Source organism: Dama dama, chromosome 24 (assembly GCF_033118175.1).
Source record: "Dama dama isolate Ldn47 chromosome 24, ASM3311817v1, whole genome shotgun sequence".
In the NCBI taxonomy this organism is placed as follows: domain Eukaryota; kingdom Metazoa; phylum Chordata; class Mammalia; order Artiodactyla; family Cervidae; genus Dama; species Dama dama.
In genome coordinates this window covers 47,474,223-47,486,267 of record NC_083704.1, presented here as the reverse complement: position 1 = coordinate 47,486,267, position 12,045 = coordinate 47,474,223, and the positions used below count along the sequence as shown (strand labels likewise).

General features: G+C 43.3%; 1 protein-coding gene across 1 annotated transcript in view; it reads left to right on the top strand.

Annotated features, from left to right (window-relative positions):
• Positions 1-891: 891 nt before the first annotated feature.
• The window catches only part of ABHD6 (abhydrolase domain containing 6, acylglycerol lipase), a 66,291-nt gene continuing 55,137 nt past the window's right edge, over positions 892-12,045 (top strand). Inside the window, exon 1 of the mRNA XM_061128254.1 lies at positions 892-1,047. The gene's annotated coding sequence lies outside the window, so the exon portion shown is untranslated. The remainder of the gene's footprint in view (positions 1,048-12,045) is intronic.

Here is a 12,045-nt window from a genome sequence, read left to right as displayed (position 1 = left end):
GAGGCAGGGGACAGTGGGGAATTCTGCCAGGTTTTCTGCCATCACTGGGATTTGGCAGTTAGCTGTCCCTGGACACACCCAGTTCCAGCTCGCCAACAACTCTGATGGGCGTAATTAAAGTCAAGTCTGGTTTGAAAAACATAAATTTTAAGGCAAGTTTTGCTATATACAATTTAACACACCAAATACCAGCAGTGTATTGCCAGAAAACCAGTTGCAGATCTGCTGGGAGAGTCAGTCTTTGGACTGAAAGGACAAAGAGTTAAGCCTTTGGGGAGATCCATGATTCAATCTGATATTATTTAATGTTTGTGAGAGTTGTGTGTCCCTGTGAAAGGAAGGTTTTGCAAGAACTGTAGGATTTCAGTCCAAGTAAAATGGCTCTTGGGGCTTCCCTGGTGTCTTCCCACCAGTAAAGAACCTGCCTGCCGTGCAAGAGATGTGGGTTGGATCCCTGGGTCAGAAAGATCCCCTGGAGAAGGAAATGGCAACCCACTCCAGTAATCTTGCCTGGGAAAATCCACGGACAGAGGAGTCTGGTGGGCTACAATCCATGTGGTCTCGAAGAGTTGGACCCGACTTAGCGACTAAACAACAACAACAAAATGGCTTTTAGAGATTTGGGCAGGAAGATGAGAAGATCTGAAAAGCAAAAAAAAGTACAAAATCCAGTCAATTTATAAACCCAGGTAGGATTTGCAGACCTTGTCATGGAAAAGTCTTCTGTGAAGAGAGGAAGTAATGAGAATAAGTTGAAGGCAGTGCTGGGATCTCCAGACCACTCCCTCTTGATGTGATGGGTGTGTGGTCATAGCCACAGGGAAGAGCGTGCAAGTATCACCAGCATGCATCCAGTCAGCATCCTGGCTAAATCACTAGCCAAGCACACCCAGGCGTTCTAAGGAGATAATCCCAGAGTGTTGAATACATGGAAGGAAATAATGACTTCCTGAACTGGTGGGGATGTTAATCTCCCCCTTGGCCACAGTCCAGACCTTAAGCCTGGTTGAATCTCTGGTGAAAAGCTGGTGGTGATTGTCCTCCCTGGTGAGTGGGTATCTTCTGACCAGAGAATGGTTGAGAATTCAGTGGGTACAGTTTTTTGTGTCTTTCAAGAGGGAATTTCTACATATGTGGTATTTTATGACCTTGTAACATATGAAAGATTTTAACCTATTAAACTGGCAGTCTTGTAACTACAACATAAAATGTGCAATTGAGGGAATGTATTTAGATTTGTAACCCTTGTTTGAAACCTTCCTTAGTTTCTGTACAGTTCTGGAACATTTATGAGAATTCTGTGTTAACAGTGTTTTATAAGTTGAATGTATTAGAATTATTTAGTATTAAAAAGGGTGGCTTTTTTTAATTAGTTCAGATAACTGAAGAACTTTACAAGGAAATAGATTATAAAAGAAGTTTAAAATGTTTGTAAATGGGTCTGTAACCCCTTAGAGGTAATTATTTAAGTTTGTTGGATGTAGAGTTGCCAGACTTAGCAAATAAAAATACAGAGCACTAGGTCAATTTGAATTTTAGATAATTCAAATTTAATTAGGCAACATGTATTTTACCTGGCAATCTTAGCTGGACTTATCAATGGAATAAAAAACTTGTATATGTCGAACTTAAAAGCATGACATTGTCTAAGGCAGTAATCACCCTGCCAGGGTCCTGGGAAAGGTGTTCCTTCTCAGCATCAAAAATAACCTAACCTATAGGATCAGAGAGTAAATTAATGTTTTTGCATTTTTTAACTTTGATAATTTTAATATTAATTTGAAAAATAAAGGAACCTCTGAATAATGGTTTCTGTATATAGACACTGCCCTTAAAGACATAAAAAAAAAAAATCATATGAACAGATGAAGAGTTTGACCCCTTTTTGTAATTAGCACTTGAACTTCTTTAACAAAGTGCCTGGATTCTGGAAGTAAAATCTTGAGTCAAGTGTAGCTGAATCAGGTTAAGTGCAGGGCTTCACTGACTGCTTTCTGTTTCACCTCATCACACACTCCCCCAGGCCCTTACCGTGGTCCCTCCGTTTTGCAGCTGAGCAAACTGAGGCTTGTGTTCAAAGAGGCACAGCTCGCCTGTGGCAAAGCTGCGATCTGGTCCCACTCACTCTCACTCCAGACCAGCATTCTCCCCACCAAACCAGGCACACCAGACTCAGTAAGAAACCAGCAGGTCAGGGGCTGTGAGGAGGAAAAAGAGAACTTCCAGGCTTTATTGTATACCCTTGGGTATTCTTTGAATTTTCTTTTTAAAATAAAAGCATGTACTTGCTTAGTAATTAGACAAAGTGCTAAAAAGCTTTTTATTCTTTTCAGTCGATTAAACAATGCCCATGCCAACATGTCCTTCTGGGCCAGCTTTGCCTCAGATGACTCTCAGCCAACCCCAGGCGTTCCTGATAACATGAGGGGCTGGAGCACTGGTGACCCAGGTAGAGCAGAAACCCTCTGCTTCTCCTTCTGCTGGGCTCCAGTGTTGGGAAGTGGAAGTTTGAGATTATCTCTTCCAGAAGCCTGGAGCCTGGAAAGAAAGGCAGACACTGGCCTGACCCACACTGAACACTTTGAGGTGTCCTTCTTTCTGCCATTAAGTGGCTACCGTGACATTTCCTGTGCCTTGTACTTCCAAACAGTAGTGTATAAGATGCTCCTGAAAAAAAGGATATGTATATATCCCTCCTTCTTGGAGATTTATAATACACGTTAGCATATTAAATGTCCTAAATAGTCCTGCAAGGCTGGAACAAAGCTGCTTAACTATGTTGGAACAGTATGTCTTGAATTTATTGTCCATGGAACCCTTTATTCACATAACTCCTTTTAATATCTTGAGCTCCATCCACCTTGGGAAACACCATCCTGATTGAGCAAGGACAATTGGATTCCTTCAAAGACTTAAGCTCTAATCCTTGTCAATAGACCCTACTGAAGATTTGCACGTGTCTTGTGAACAGGTAGATGTGAGGATCGGAGGTTGAGACATGTGGCCCCAGACACCACCGGCAGCCACGGCCATTCACCATGGGTGCTGGTGGGGCGGGAGTCAGTGGAGACAAAGGATGCTTAGAATTTGAGGAAGGCAACATGGGGATTCCAGAGGGAGTGAAAGTGTCACAAGTCAAGGTATCCAAAAGCAGCAAAAAAGAAATGAGGGGCCGGTGGGAAAGTTTTTACTCTTGGCAGGGGACATCCTCATGACTCAAAACAGGTGTTTCCAGTGACTGATGCCATTCCATGTGTAATAAGGAGTGTGTCTTAGCAATGATCTTGTATAGCATGCAGATTGCTCAGTCATTATGTTTCATAACCAGCCTGGGGGTTGGGGCAGGGAGCGTGCATTTTATGTAAGGTTGCGTAATTGTGACAGATCTCACCTTTGTATGATGGTTTCCAACTGGTGAAGCAGGCTCTGGTTTGGACCTCACACAGCGTCTTCCACACCAGGCTGTGTCTGGACCTCAAGCTGGTTGCTCTGTGAAGGCAGTCAGTGCTCTGACTAGAATCCTTCAAAAGCTCTTTGTTTGACAGAAGGACCAAATTCCTTGTGGTGGCTTCTACCTACTCACCCCTTCAAGGTCCCATCCTCTATTCTCTTCTTCCCCCGCTGGCCTCCCCTCACTGCCTGGCTTTCAGTTCCCTCCTCCTGGCCTTTGCACAGCTGTTCCTGCACCTGCAGGGCTCTTCCTTCCACCTCTCAGTCTCAGCTTCAATGCCATTCTCTCCCTGGCCCCCCTCAGCCCATGAGGGGTTTCCCTCTTACTCTCTTTCATGGAACACAGGTCTTTGCTTCATGATATTTGTGACGATGTGTTGTATTATTATCTATGAGCTCGTGTGTTGTCTGTTGTCTCTCCACCCCCACCCCCGACAGTTCTCACAGGCAGGGACACCTTCATGTGTCTCTGCTGCCTGGGACAGGACTGGGCATGTAGCAGATGCTCAGTAAATCTTTGTTGAATGCCGGATATAATGCTCTGACTGACTTTGGAGCCTAGCTTCTCTACCACCCTTGGGACAGCTCTGAGCCAGGGTAACTCAGGTCCCTGGACAACCAAGGGAGACCCCAGGCCACTGAGACAAAAGAAATAATAACAGCAACCACTTCATACCATCTGCCTTTCTCAGAGCACTGGGTGCTAAATTCTCACGTAACTCCCCAACCTCGGGAGCAGAGTGGAGCAGGAATCTCACCCTTGGTACTAATGGTATCTGAGGCCAAAAAATTCAGTGTTGTGGGGACTGCCCCATGCATTATAGGATGTTTAATAGCATTCTTAGCCTGTATCCGCTGGATGCAAGTAGTACACCCCCCCCCACCCCGAGTCACGACAAGCAGACATGTCTCCAGACATTGCCAAATGCTCCCACGAAGGTGGAGATCACCCCGTGTTGAGAATGCTGGAGGTTAAAGCATGCATAATTTCATTTATAGCTGTTCAGCCTCAGGCAAGTGTCTAAACCTCTCTGTGCCCATTTCCTCACTTTTGAAAATGGGGATAATTATAGCTCTTACATGTGAGAGCTGTAAAGATTTTGTGAGTTTATAGCTAAAAGGATGGAGAAGGAAATGGCAACCCACTCCAGTATTCTTGCCTGGAGAATCCCATGAACGGAGGAGCCTGGTAGGCTACAGTCCACAGGGTCTCAAAGAGTCGGACACAACTGAGTGACTTCAAGAAGAAGAAGAAGATGGGAACTTCCCTGGTGGTCCAGTGGCTGAGACTCTGAGCTACCAATGCAGGCGGCCTGGGTTCGATCCCTGGTCAGGCAACTAGATCCCACATGCTGCAACCAGGAGCCGGTATAGCCAAGTAAATAAATATATTTTTAAAAAAAAGAAGAAGAAGTAGAAGATAGCTAAAGGGAAGACTCAGCACAGTGTCTGGCCCTTAGGGGTATTTTATTAGGATGATACTCTATCTTCAGAACAAACTGCAGATAAGGGATTGCCATTCCTACTTAACAGATGGGAATACTGAGACCTAGAGATAAAGAAGTTAGGCCCCAGTTGCTGATAGTGAAGTGACATAAAAAGCAGGAATTCAGGTTCTCAGGATTAATGCCCTTTGCCAGATCATGTGGGTATAAAATGGTCGATTAACTCCCGACCTCGTGACCAGTTGCAAACTCTGAGCTGGTGGTGTTGCAGTTAGTGGGTTAGATTCCCCAGGGTGGGGCTAGCGTGAGGCAAATGAGGCACTGGCCTTGGGTGCAAACTTTAAGGGGGTGCCGAACAACTCAGTAATCAAGACAAATAATATTTTATGCATTGTTTTGAATAATTAATTTTAATAATTATTCAAATTAATGCAGATACATCTATAATGATCAAAGTATCAAAATCTTAAAGACAAGATCCAACCTTGCATTTTCATGATTCTGCCTCATTCAGCTCACGCTGATCCTACTCCTGGGATCTGCAGATCTGTGCACTTGGTGGGCACACTTGGGAAGGATGACATTGGAGAAAATAGCACCCTCTTTTGGCTGATAGTGAACACTGCTCCTTTTCCAGGGAGCCAGTTCCCCTTCTTTGCCCCTTGAGGCAGCAGCGTCTCGGTGCTAGAAGAGTCTCTTCTGGCATCACAGTGCATTTTGCCATGATGCTTTAATGAGGCATCTAGGTTAAAAGGTAGCAGGCAGGTCAAATGATGTTGTTGGAGCCCCAGGCCCACCACTTCCCACTGCCCTTTGCTCTGAACTGGGTCCTGTTGCTTTTCTTGTTACCACCTGTGTGGACATGCCCTATGACCTGTCTCCATTTCTACGGAATATGCAAAAGCTGCCTGTTAATAGAAAGTTGGCTTTCCCAGCCTCACCGTAAAAAGGGCCAGTGAAGAAACAGGGCCGAAGGGCAGTGGGAAACAGGACCAAGAGGCTTCTCACAGCTGCTGACTGGTGAGCAGGGAGCTGGCTGCTTCCTTAACTGCAGTTTCTTACTCTTCTTTTAAAGCTTTGGTAGCTTCGTTTTATTTATGTTTTACTTTTTACTTTGAAATAATTTCAAACATGCATGAAAGTTGCAAAAAAAGCCCCCTCACTTACATATCCTTCATCCAGATTCACCAGCAAAACTTTAGCCACATTTGTTTTTTCATCGTTCGTTTTCTCTAAACATAGATTATTTTTTTCTGAACCTTTTGAGAGTAAGTTTAGGACATTATGACCTTTTACCCCTAAATCCTGCAGGGTGAATTCCCAGGAATAAGTACATTCTCCTACATGATCACGGGACAATTATAATTATAAAACATAGCAATTATAAAACTTGAAAGTTTAGCAATTATATGATATTATTACCTAATCTACAGACCTTATTCAAATTTTACCAATTATTCTAATAAAGTCCTTTATAGCAGGATTTTCTTTCTGATCTAGAAGCCAATCTAAGATTAAGCATTGTTCTTAGCAGGCTTGTCTCCTTGGTCTCTACTCTTTCTTTCATATCCTTGACATTTTTGAAGTGTACAGCCCACTTATCTTGTTGAAGCTCCCTCAATTTAAGTTTGTCTGAGGTTTCCCCATGATTGCAATCATCTGATGCATTTTGGGCATGAATACTGTGTATGTGTCTCATGGAATTCTGTTTTTATATTTATTTTTGTTTATTTATTTTGGCTGCACCAGGTTTTACCTGCAGCAGGTGGAATCTTCAATCTTTTTTGCAGCATATAGCATCTTTAGTTGCGGCTTGTGGGATCTAGTTCCCAGGCCAGGGATGGAACCCCAGCTCCGTGCATTGGGAGTGTGGAGTCTTAGCCACTGGACCACCAGGGAAGTCCCTCTTGGAATGTCTTAAATAAGCTTTTCCTTGTATTCACAGGGCAGGTATGTGATTCTGAGACACAGGAAGCAGATTGATTTACAAGCTCTTACTAACAGCTAACATTTATTGAGCACTTGCTGTTTGACAGTCCTCTCAGCATTTGTTGATTTGGGGGCTTTTCTCCCTTTGAAACAATGTTATATGTGATGCTTATATTGGACCACAACAATGTAAAACAATAATAGCAGTTACGGACCCTATTAGGGTCCTAGGGTATTGAAGGTATTAAGCTCTATTTTAGACCCCATATTATACATACTCTTTACATGTGTGTATGTTGATAAGGTAGTATCCGACTCTTTCGCGACCCCATGGACTGTAGCCTGCCAGGCTCCTCTCTCCATGGCATTTCCCAGGCAAGAGTACTGGAGTGGGTTGCCATTTCTTTTTCCAGGGGATCTTCCCAACCCAGGGATTCAACCCAGGTGTCCTGCACTATCAGGCAGATTCGTTAGCACTGAGCCACCAGGGGAGCCCCCTCTTTACATGTTCAGTCAGTTCAGTTCAGTCTCAGTCGTGTCCGTCTCTGCGACCCCGTGAACCACAGCACGCCAGGCCTCCCTGTCCATCACCAACTCGCGGAGTCCACCCAAACCCATGTCCATTGTGTTGGTGATGCCCTCCAACCATCTCATCCTCTGTCGTCCCCTTCTCCTCCTGCCCTCAATCTTTCCCAGCATCAGGGTCTTTCCAAATGAGTCAGCTCTCCACATCAGGTGGCCAGAGTATTGGAGTTTCAGCTTCAACATCAGTCCCTCCAGTGAACACCCAGGAGTGGTCTCCTTTAGGATGGACTGGTTGAATCTCCTTGCAGTCCAAGGGACTCTCAAAAGTCTTCTCCAACACCACAGTTCAAAAGCATCAATTCTTCAGTGCTGAGCTTTCTTTATAGTCCAACTCTCACATCCATACGTGACTGCTGGAAAAACCATAGCCTTGACTAGACGGACCTTTGTTGGCAAAGTAATGTCTCTGCTTTTTAATATGCTGTCTAGGTTGGTCATAACTTTCCTTCCAAGGAGTAAGCATCTTTTAATTTCATGGCTGCAATCACCATCCGCAGTGATTTTTGAGCCCAGAAAAATAAAGTCAGCCACTGTTTCCACTGTTTCCCCATCTATTTGTCATGAAGTGATGGGACTGGATACTAGGTTTTTAAAGCCTCCCTTCAACCAAGTATCACTACTATCCTCAATGTGCTGTAAGGAATTAGAGTCCCAGAGAGGGTGATTCACTTGCCGCAGATCTCACAGCTGGTAAGGGGCACAGCCAGGCCTGTTCGACACCAGAATCCGAGTGCCTGGCCAGTCTCCTGTACCGTGTCTTTCCTGGTACACAGCAATGACATGGCCGCATCAGTATTCCATCTCAGAACGCCAAGAACAAGCCATGTCCTCCTCGCCTGACTCCCTGTAAAGATGGAGCTTTCCCCCATATTCTGAGACCTTGTGCTTCCTCCTCACAGAGGGCACCTGAGAGCCTGGGGGACACCCCAGGCTGTGAGTAGGGGGCCTGAGGAGGTGTGTGGTGCTCTCTAGGGGCAGATGCCCCCTTCGGGTCATCACGCATTAGGCGATTATTTATAAACCATTGAAAACCACATCAATCATAGAGACAGGGTGAGGAGGGTATTTATGAGCAGAAGGTGTCAGTCTTTAACCAATTAGTGATTCATGAGTGTCACAAAGCAGGAATCCCATTTAAGAATGGAATTTTCCCTGCACAGGTAGAACCTGCTCCAGAGTCATCCCCAAACTGGATTTAGATGCAGGCCAGCCATTCATAGCACGTGGCCTTTAAGAAATCAGCCTACTAAGTGTGTGGGGGGTACAAAGATATATAAGACAGCTTCTGCCCTTGGGGGACTCAAAAATAGATAATTAATGGGATTTACCTTCGGTTTCAGTGAGTTTTCTATGCCTCTGAGCTATCATTCTATATCCTGTGGCCACAGAACTGTCATGGTTTTGAATTACCAATGTAAATCTGGGACCCAAACCTTCTTGAGTCCCATTGGCCACCATTTTATCTGGGCTATTATGAGTTCTCTGACTGCGGAATCAGGGACTGCGGTCAGCAATTCTGGTTGGCCCAAGACTGAGAGGAGTGGGGGTGGTATTCAGTGTAAAGACAGGGAAAGTCCCAAGCAAATCAGGAAGAATTGGTCACGCTGATGTTGGGAACAGGAGTGGCAGGAGGGGAATGGGTAGGTGGGAGAGGAATTATAGTAGCCAACACTTACTTTGTTAAGAATTTAGTAACACTGAGAAGAAATATATGAATTAAATACTTTATTACCCCTGTTTCACAGAGGTTTAAACTGGGACCCAGAGAGTAACTTGTCAGAAATGCACGTTTAGTAAATGGTAGTCAGGCCTTCCAGAGAGCAATCTGTGTTTCCAGCCATTACTTTGCACTGCCTCAGAGGTCTCATGTGTAAACATGATGCAGATAAAGTTTCAAAAATTATATTTTAAAAGTTGTCCATTTCTGTGAAGCTCAAGAAAATACAATGTGTCTCTGAATGCCTAAATTGCTGCTTAAATCACAAGTTCCTTTTGGGGAGTAAAGAGCATGCAATTTTTAAAAAGAAACCATGTTGCAAATTAATTCTTAGATTGGAAGCAGACTCAGCTGGAAACAGAAGTGAGTGGAAGTTTTGTTTCCATAGAGACCCAGTCACATCCAACCCAGCAATGATCACATGACATGTAGCCCCAGTGATGTGGAACTGCCATTACTAAAACGAGGCTCAGCAAATGCTTGGTTTGTCTCGATCATCTTTGTAGCCCTGTGAGGTTGATGCCATTTATCAGTTCTTCATCATCGTCCCCTGTCTCTCCATGAACAAACTCAGGTTTACAGAGAGAGTTAATAGGTGGCAGAGTAGGCTTCATGAAACCAGAGTGCACCATCTTCACTAGAAATGTGTTCAAGTGACTCAGACACCCAGAGCAATTGTTTCCTCATCTGCACCACCATCTGTGGGTTCTTGCCAGCCCAGTAGTCATTAGTCACAATTCAGTACCTATATCCCTGATTTCCCTGGGGTGTTCAGTTCAGTTCAGTTCAGTTGCTCAGTCGTGTCCGACTCTTTGCGACCCCATGAATCGCAGCATGCCAGGCCTCCCTGTCCATCACCAACTCCTGGAGTTTACTCAAACTCATGTCCATCGAGTCAGTGATGCCATCCAACCATCTCATCCTCTGTCGTCCCCTTCTCCTCCAGCCCCCAATCCCTCCCAGCATTAGAGTCTTTTCCAATGAGTCAACTCTTCACATGAGGTGGCCAAAGTATTGGAGTTTCAGCTTCAGCATCAGTCCTTCCAATGAACACCCAGGACTGATCTCCTTTAGGATGGACTGGTTGAATCTCCTTACAGTCCAAGGGACTCTCAAAAGTCTTCTCCAACACCACAGTTCAAAAGCATCAATTCTTCGGCGCTCAGCTTTTTTCACAGTCCAATTCTCACATTCATACATGACTACTGGAAAAACCATAGCCTTGACTAGACGGACCTTTTGTTGGCAAAGTAATGTCTCTGCTTTTTAATATGCTATCTAGGTTGGTCATAACTTTCTTTCCAAGGAGTAGGCGTCTTTTAATTTCATGGCTGCAGTCACCATCTACAGTGATTTTGGAGCCCCCCAAAATAAAGTCAGTCACTGTTTCCACTGTTTCCCCATCTATGTCCCATGAAGTGTTACATCTCCCCTAATCTAGCCATGTGGCTCAAGCCAGATAGGAAAGGGTTTCTTAAGACGTAAAAGGCCACTAAATATAAAGATAATTTAACTAAATTAAAATTAATGTTTTTTAATTCCAAAATGCTAAAGAAAGAGATGGGCTTCCCTGGTGGCTCCGATGGTTAAAAAAAAAAAAAAAAAAAAAAACAACAACAAAAAACAAAACACCTGTAGTGTGGGAGACCTGGGTTGGGAAAAATTGCTCAAGCCCATTAATCTTGGACATGAAGATTAAGATTGCGGTGAGGTGCCATCTTTTGCCTACCAGATTGAAAAAGCCTTATTATGTCAACTGCTGGAAAGATCCTAAAGATAGTCTCTTAAATTGTCTTCTAAAAGTTTACAGTTTTGCCTTTTATATTGAAGTCTTAATCTATCTTGAATTACTGTGGGGGAAGTGAGAATCATTAAATTCTGTTTTTTCAATATGAATATTTAATTGTTTTAGCAAGTTTTACTCAATTGCCTTCCTTTCCCTGGTGATCTGAAATGACAGCTTTGTCATAAACCAAGTTACCCTATGTACATGAGTGTGTTTCTCTGTTTTTTGTTTCATTAATGTTTTTATCTATCCTTACCTGAATACGTGGGCTTTCCAGGTGGCTCAAATGGTAAAGAATCCACCTGCCAATGCAGGAAACTGATGTTCGATTCCTGGGTCAGGAAGATCCCCTGGAGAAGGAAATGGCAATTTGCTCCAGTATTCTTGCCTGGGAAATCTTATGGACAGAGGAGCCTGGTGGGCTACAGTCTGTGGGGTCGCAAAGAATTGGGCATGACTAAGCAATAACACCCGGAATACCTAATGTCCTAATAACCATACATTTTAAATAAGCTTGAGGGCTACCTTTTCTTCTTCATTGGAAGTATTCTGGCTTTTCTTAGACCTTTGCTCTTTCAATAAATCTTGTAATCAACTCATCTTTCTTGAAAAGCCCTGTTGAGATTTTGATTAGAATTACTTCTGTTTTTGAAGGAGGTATTCCTAATTTTTCATTATTCAAGATCATATTTGCTGGAGGTTTTTGGTAAGATGCCATTTAACTGGTTAAGGAAGTTCTCCACTTAGTTTACTATGAGTTATTGCCATGAGGGACTGTTGAATTTTATGTTAAAATTTTCCAACTATTTAGATGATCTTATAATTTTCCTTTAATGTGTTGATGTAGTTAACTGCAAGGATGTTTTCCTAACTTGGTTATGAAGTATCATCCTTTTATATGTTGATGGATTCAACATTTTGAGTCCAACTTTACTAATATTTTACTTAGGATTTTTACTTCTGTGTGTTTGAGTTATTTATGAGCAATAATTGGTCTGGTTGTTTTGGTATCAGATTTAGATTGGCATCATCAAGTGAGTTGGGAATATGTCTTCTCTTTCTATTTTCCAGAGAAACTTATGAAAGAGTAGAATGATCTATCTATTCCTTGAAAGTTTAGATATGCTTCCAAA